Consider the following 7554-nt stretch of genomic DNA (forward strand, 5'->3'; position numbering starts at 1 on the left):
TTCTAATTAATCATCATCTTTAATGCCAGTCACCCGTTGATAATCGTAAAACAACCGCGGTTCATGCGTCTCCTTTGGCTGCCAAACACACGCCTTGAACCTTTTATGTCGCTGCTTATCTCCTCGTGATGCTGCATCTCCACGGATCTAATGTCCTTCAATGACTTTTAAGCTATTTTTCGTGCATTTTGATATTTTTTTAAGTTTAAAACTTACCATAATTCTCTTCATAAATCAATGATTTAAGGATTACTTATTTATATTTAATCCTTTTATTTATATACGATTACTCCACTATTTTATTTGTGTGAGGTACTAAAAAATAGTATTTCTCACAGACAAAAATTAAAATTATAGAGAATTCATCTGTAGTATTTTGTCACTCTTTCGTTTGAGATGTGTTATTTGCATTATAACAATTTTCTTTAATGCTTTCGTTGCTTGAGTGGTAATTTTTTTAACCAATTTGTTCTAAACTTAGATTATTGAGCCTTTGTATTGAGAGTATTCTCTGTCTCATACGTATGTGATTATATGATTTTTAAAGGGTTCTCGCAAGTATTTGACAGTTATTTTATATTAAACAACATATGATTTGCGTTTTATTCGACTCTTATTGTGTTCCATCTTCTTTGCGAGAATTAAAATTTTTAATCAAACATGAATCTTATTTACCATTATTTTTAAGAGATGATACTGTTATGTTGATTTAAAATTTTCAACATTAATTATATATGTGGGGATGTAGCTCAAATGGTAGAGCGCTCGCTTTGCATGCGAGAGGTACAGGGTTCGATCCCCTGCATCTCCATAATAATTTCTCATTAACTTTTTGTCATTTAACAACGACCATGGTTTTGAAAATCTTATTGTGGACTTTGATTGGATTGTGTTCTCATTACATATGCTACCTTCGTCCCGAAGCTAGTATCAAAGTTACCTAAGTTACTCGAATTGAAAAAATGACAAACGGAAGACGTAAGTGTAATTTAGGAAATTAATCTTAGTAACTATTGACCTATTTTTATTTTCATAAATTCAAAGAGAGATAAAACTAATGAGGGAGTGATATACAGAATAAAATTAGAGAGTACAGTTGGAAGATACAGCTTGAAATTTCATTGCAAACTAATAGCAACATTATTTTGAGACAAACAATATTTTCAAATGTCACATTTATTTGAGGACTGCGAGATTATTAGATAATTGATAATTAAACTTTTTTTTCCTTCGCCTCAAATATATTTTGTTGTGAAATTGAAATGTTCAACCCATACCAAGAACTTCTCGTTTTGAAATCCCAAAATCTATCCCCCACGCCAAATAATTTGATGTGACGGTCAAAGAATATTGAAAATCAAAATAAATGACCTCTCACAAAAATTAATATTCCAAACATTATAACAAAGTCCACAAAAAGCAAGAGGAAGATAAAAAAATAGTACAAGAATTACTTATTTACACAGTTCAAATAAACCGCATTCACTCTTGGGAGAGACAAAACTCTCTAAATCACTATACTTCCAAAAGTTGTTACAAAGGATTACAAATGAGTACCTTGAAAACATCCGCCCTTGTTTCTAATAACAATACTTATTATCCACCAAAGTGTTTCTCATTCTCTGCAACTACTTATATATGAATCAAATAAACCCATTGTGTTTTGAAGTATCTCAAAATCCACTAAGATACCTCCAAAGGCTCCTCAAATTTCAAGAACTCTAAAGAGTATCTGCCGTTTTCTCTCTATTTCGGAGTACCACCACTTTTCTCTATCTTTTAGTCTTCACTTTATACTAAAATAAATTTAAAAAATAAAATGTATAAATTCTAGAATCCCAAAGATCCAATACACGTCTTAGACACGACGATCCATCAACATATGGTTCCATGAACTAAATCGACTAGATCAGATACTCACATACCACGCGATTCAGACCTACTTCTCAAGGACCTCTTCCCTCCACACCCGACCTCTATCACTTGAGTCTCGTAGATGTCACATGCTTGTTGTTTCTTCCTCCAACCACTAGAAATTTTTCGTCACTATATGCGCTGCCACGAGCCAGTTCCTCCTAAATTTTTTCTAATTAATCATCATCTTTAATGCCAGTCACCCGTTGATAATCGTAAAACAACCGCGGTTCATGCGTCTCCTTTGGCTGCCAAACACACGCCTTGAACCTTTTATGTCGCTGCTTATCTCCTCGTGATGCTGCATCTCCACGGATCTAATGTCCTTCAATGACTTTTAAGCTATTTTTCGTGCATTTTGATATTTTTTTAAGTTTAAAACTTACCATAATTCTCTTCATAAATCAATGATTTAAGGATTACTTATTTATATTTAATCCTTTTATTTATATATGATTACTCCACTATTTTATTTGTGTGAGGTACTAAAAAATAGTATTTCTCACAGACAAAAATTAAAAGTATAGAGAATTCATCTGTAGTATTTTTTCATTCTTTCGTTTGAGATGTGTTATTTGCATTATAACAATTTTCTTTAATGCTTTCGTTGCTTGAGTGGTAATTTTTTTAACCAATTTGTTCTAAACTTAGATTATTGAGCCTTTGTATTGAGAGTATTCTCCGTCTCATACGTATGTGATTATATGATTTTTAAAGGGTTGTCGCAAGTATTTGACAGTTATTTTATATTAAACAACATATGATTTGCGTTTTATTCGACTCTTATTGTGTTCCATCTTCTTTGCGAGAATTAAAATTTTTAATCAAACATGAAACTTATTTACCATTATTTTTAAGAGATTATACTCTTATGTTGATTTAAAATTTTCAACATTAATTATATATGTGGGGATGTAGCTCAAATGGTAGAGCGCTCGCTTTGCATGCGAGAGGTACAGGGTTCGATCCCCTGCATCTCCATAATAATTTCTTATTAACTTTTTGTCATTTGACAACGACCATGGTTTTTAAAATCTTATAGTGGACTTTGATTTGATTGTGTTCTCATTTCATATGCTACCTTCGTCCCGAAGCTAGTATCAAAGTTACCTAAGTTACTCGAATTGAAAAAATGACAAACGGAAGACGTAAGTGTAATTTAGGAAATTAATCTTAGTAACTATTGACCTATTTTTATTTTCATAAATTCAAAGAGAGATAAAACTAATGAGGGAGTGATATACAGAATAAAATTAGAGAGTACAGTTGGAAGATACAGCTTGAAATTTCATTGCAAACTAATAGCAACATTATTTTGAGACAAACAATATTTTCAAATGTCACATTTATTTGAGGACTGCGAGATTATTAGATAATTGATAATTAAATTTTTTTTCCTTCGCCTCAAATATATTTTGTTGTGAAATTGAAATGTTCAACCCATACCAAGAACTTCTCGTTTTGAAATCCCAAAATCTATCCCCCACGCCAAATAATTTGATGTGACGGTCAAAGAATATTGAAAATCAAAATAAATGACCTCTCACAAAAATTAATATTCCAAACATTATAACAAAGTCCACAAAAAGCAAGAGGAAGATAAAAAAATAGTACAAGAATTACTTATTTACACAGTTCAAATAAACCGCATTCACTCTTGGGAGAGACAAAACTCTCTAAATCACTATACTTCCAAAAGTTGTTACAAAGGATTACAAATGAGTACCTTGAAAACATCCGCCCTTGTTTCTAATAACAATACTTATTATCCACAAAAGTGTTTCTCATTCTCTGCAACTACTTATATATGAATCAAATAAACCCATTGTGTTTTGAAGTATCTCAAAATCCACTAAGATACCTCCAAAGGCTCCTCAAATTTCAAGAACTCTAAAGAGTATCTGCCGTTTTCTCTCTATTTCGGAGTACCACCACTTTTCTCTATCTTTTAGTCTTCACTTTATACTAAAATAATTTTAAAAAATAAAATGTATAAATTCTAGAATCCCAAAGATCCAATACACGTCTTAGACACGACGCTCCATCAACATATGGTTCCATGAACTAAATCGACTAGATCAGATACTCACATACCACGCGATTCAGACCTACTTCTCAAGGACCTCTTCCCTCCACACCCGACCTCTATCACTTGAGTCTCGTAGATGTCACATGCTTGTTGTTTCTTCCTCCAACCACTAGAAATTTTTCGTCACTATATGCGCTGCCACGAGCCAGTTCCTCCTAAATTTTTTCTAATTAATCATCATCTTTAATGCCAGTCACCCGTTGATAATCGTAAAACAACCGCGGTTCATGCGTCTCCTTTGGCTGCCAAACACACGCCTTGAACCTTTTATGTCGCTGCTTATCTCCTCGTGATGCTGCATCTCCACGGATCTAATGTCCTTCAATGACTTTTAAGCTATTTTTCGTGCATTTTGATATTTTTTTAAGTTTAAAACTTACCATAATTCTCTTCATAAATCAATGATTTAAGGATTACTTATTTATATTTAATCCTTTTATTTATATATGATTACTCCACTATTTTATTTGTGTGAGGTACTAAAAAATAGTATTTCTCACAGACAAAAATTAAAAGTATAGAGAATTCATCTGTAGTATTTTTTCATTCTTTCGTTTGAGATGTGTTATTTGCATTATAACAATTTTCTTTAATGCTTTCGTTGCTTGAGTGGTAATTTTTTTAACCAATTTGTTCTAAACTTAGATTATTGAGCCTTTGTATTGAGAGTATTCTCCGTCTCATACGTATGTGATTATATGATTTTTAAAGGGTTGTCGCAAGTATTTGACAGTTATTTTATATTAAACAACATATGATTTGCGTTTTATTCGACTCTTATTGTGTTCCATCTTCTTTGCGAGAATTAAAATTTTTAATCAAACATGAAACTTATTTACCATTATTTTTAAGAGATTATACTCTTATGTTGATTTAAAATTTTCAACATTAATTATATATGTGGGGATGTAGCTCAAATGGTAGAGCGCTCGCTTTGCATGCGAGAGGTACAGGGTTCGATCCCCTGCATCTCCATAATAATTTCTTATTAACTTTTTGTCATTTGACAACGACCATGGTTTTTAAAATCTTATAGTGGACTTTGATTTGATTGTGTTCTCATTTCATATGCTACCTTCGTCCCGAAGCTAGTATCAAAGTTACCTAAGTTACTCGAATTGAAAAAATGACAAACGGAAGACGTAAGTGTAATTTAGGAAATTAATCTTAGTAACTATTGACCTATTTTTATTTTCATAAATTCAAAGAGAGATAAAACTAATGAGGGAGTGATATACAGAATAAAATTAGAGAGTACAGTTGGAAGATACAGCTTGAAATTTCATTGCAAACTAATAGCAACATTATTTTGAGACAAACAATATTTTCAAATGTCACATTTATTTGAGGACTGCGAGATTATTAGATAATTGATAATTAAATTTTTTTTCCTTCGCCTCAAATATATTTTGTTGTGAAATTGAAATGTTCAACCCATACCAAGAACTTCTCGTTTTGAAATCCCAAAATCTATCCCCCACGCCAAATAATTTGATGTGACGGTCAAAGAATATTGAAAATCAAAATAAATGACCTCTCACAAAAATTAATATTCCAAACATTATAACAAAGTCCACAAAAAGCAAGAGGAAGATAAAAAAATAGTACAAGAATTACTTATTTACACAGTTCAAATAAACCGCATTCACTCTTGGGAGAGACAAAACTCTCTAAATCACTATACTTCCAAAAGTTGTTACAAAGGATTACAAATGAGTACCTTGAAAACATCCGCCCTTGTTTCTAATAACAATACTTATTATCCACAAAAGTGTTTCTCATTCTCTGCAACTACTTATATATGAATCAAATAAACCCATTGTGTTTTGAAGTATCTCAAAATCCACTAAGATACCTCCAAAGGCTCCTCAAATTTCAAGAACTCTAAAGAGTATCTGCCGTTTTCTCTCTATTTCGGAGTACCACCACTTTTCTCTATCTTTTAGTCTTCACTTTATACTAAAATAATTTTAAAAAATAAAATGTATAAATTCTAGAATCCCAAAGATCCAATACACGTCTTAGACACGACGCTCCATCAACATATGGTTCCATGAACTAAATCGACTAGATCAGATACTCACATACCACGCGATTCAGACCTACTTCTCAAGGACCTCTTCCCTCCACACCCGACCTCTATCACTTGAGTCTCGTAGATGTCACATGCTTGTTGTTTCTTCCTCCAACCACTAGAAATTTTTCGTCACTATATGCGCTGCCACGAGCCAGTTCCTCCTAAATTTTTTCTAATTAATCATCATCTTTAATGCCAGTCACCCGTTGATAATCGTAAAACAACCGCGGTTCATGCGTCTCCTTTGGCTGCCAAACACACGCCTTGAACCTTTTATGTCGCTGCTTATCTCCTCGTGATGCTGCATCTCCACGGATCTAATGTCCTTCAATGACTTTTAAGCTATTTTTCGTGCATTTTGATATTTTTTTAAGTTTAAAACTTACCATAATTCTCTTCATAAATCAATGATTTAAGGATTACTTATTTATATTTAATCCTTTTATTTATATATGATTACTCCACTATTTTATTTGTGTGAGGTACTAAAAAATAGTATTTCTCACAGACAAAAATTAAAAGTATAGAGAATTCATCTGTAGTATTTTTTCATTCTTTCGTTTGAGATGTGTTATTTGCATTATAACAATTTTCTTTAATGCTTTCGTTGCTTGAGTGGTAATTTTTTTAACCAATTTGTTCTAAACTTAGATTATTGAGCCTTTGTATTGAGAGTATTCTCCGTCTCATACGTATGTGATTATATGATTTTTAAAGGGTTGTCGCAAGTATTTGACAGTTATTTTATATTAAACAACATATGATTTGCGTTTTATTCGACTCTTATTGTGTTCCATCTTCTTTGCGAGAATTAAAATTTTTAATCAAACATGAAACTTATTTACCATTATTTTTAAGAGATTATACTCTTATGTTGATTTAAAATTTTCAACATTAATTATATATGTGGGGATGTAGCTCAAATGGTAGAGCGCTCGCTTTGCATGCGAGAGGTACAGGGTTCGATCCCCTGCATCTCCATAATAATTTCTTATTAACTTTTTGTCATTTGACAACGACCATGGTTTTTAAAATCTTATAGTGGACTTTGATTTGATTGTGTTCTCATTTCATATGCTACCTTCGTCCCGAAGCTAGTATCAAAGTTACCTAAGTTACTCGAATTGAAAAAATGACAAACGGAAGACGTAAGTGTAATTTAGGAAATTAATCTTAGTAACTATTGACCTATTTTTATTTTCATAAATTCAAAGAGAGATAAAACTAATGAGGGAGTGATATACAGAATAAAATTAGAGAGTACAGTTGGAAGATACAGCTTGAAATTTCATTGCAAACTAATAGCAACATTATTTTGAGACAAACAATATTTTCAAATGTCACATTTATTTGAGGACTGCGAGATTATTAGATAATTGATAATTAAATTTTTTTTCCTTCGCCTCAAATATATTTTGTTGTGAAATTGAAATGTTCAACCCATACCAAGAACTTCTCGTTTTGAAATCCCAAA

At 31.9% G+C, this 7554-nt stretch overlaps 4 non-coding genes across 4 annotated transcripts; all 4 read left to right on the forward strand.

Annotated features, from left to right (window-relative positions):
- Positions 1-738: 738 nt before the first annotated feature.
- On the forward strand, positions 739-811 carry TRNAA-UGC (transfer RNA alanine (anticodon UGC)). The gene has a single exon. It is a non-coding gene; the product is annotated as a tRNA-Ala (tRNA).
- A 2011-nt stretch (positions 812-2822) lies between these two features.
- On the forward strand, positions 2823-2895 carry TRNAA-UGC (transfer RNA alanine (anticodon UGC)). Its single transcript has one exon. It is a non-coding gene; the product is annotated as a tRNA-Ala (tRNA).
- Positions 2896-4905: 2010 nt separating this feature from the next.
- TRNAA-UGC (transfer RNA alanine (anticodon UGC)) lies at positions 4906-4978 on the forward strand. Its single transcript has one exon. It is a non-coding gene; the product is annotated as a tRNA-Ala (tRNA).
- Positions 4979-6988: 2010 nt separating this feature from the next.
- Positions 6989-7061, forward strand: TRNAA-UGC (transfer RNA alanine (anticodon UGC)). The gene has a single exon. It is a non-coding gene; the product is annotated as a tRNA-Ala (tRNA).
- The last annotated feature ends 493 nt before the right edge of the window (positions 7062-7554 follow it).

Source organism: Vicia villosa, linkage group LG5 (genome assembly GCF_029867415.1).
Source record: "Vicia villosa cultivar HV-30 ecotype Madison, WI linkage group LG5, Vvil1.0, whole genome shotgun sequence".
Classification (NCBI taxonomy): domain Eukaryota; kingdom Viridiplantae; phylum Streptophyta; class Magnoliopsida; order Fabales; family Fabaceae; genus Vicia; species Vicia villosa.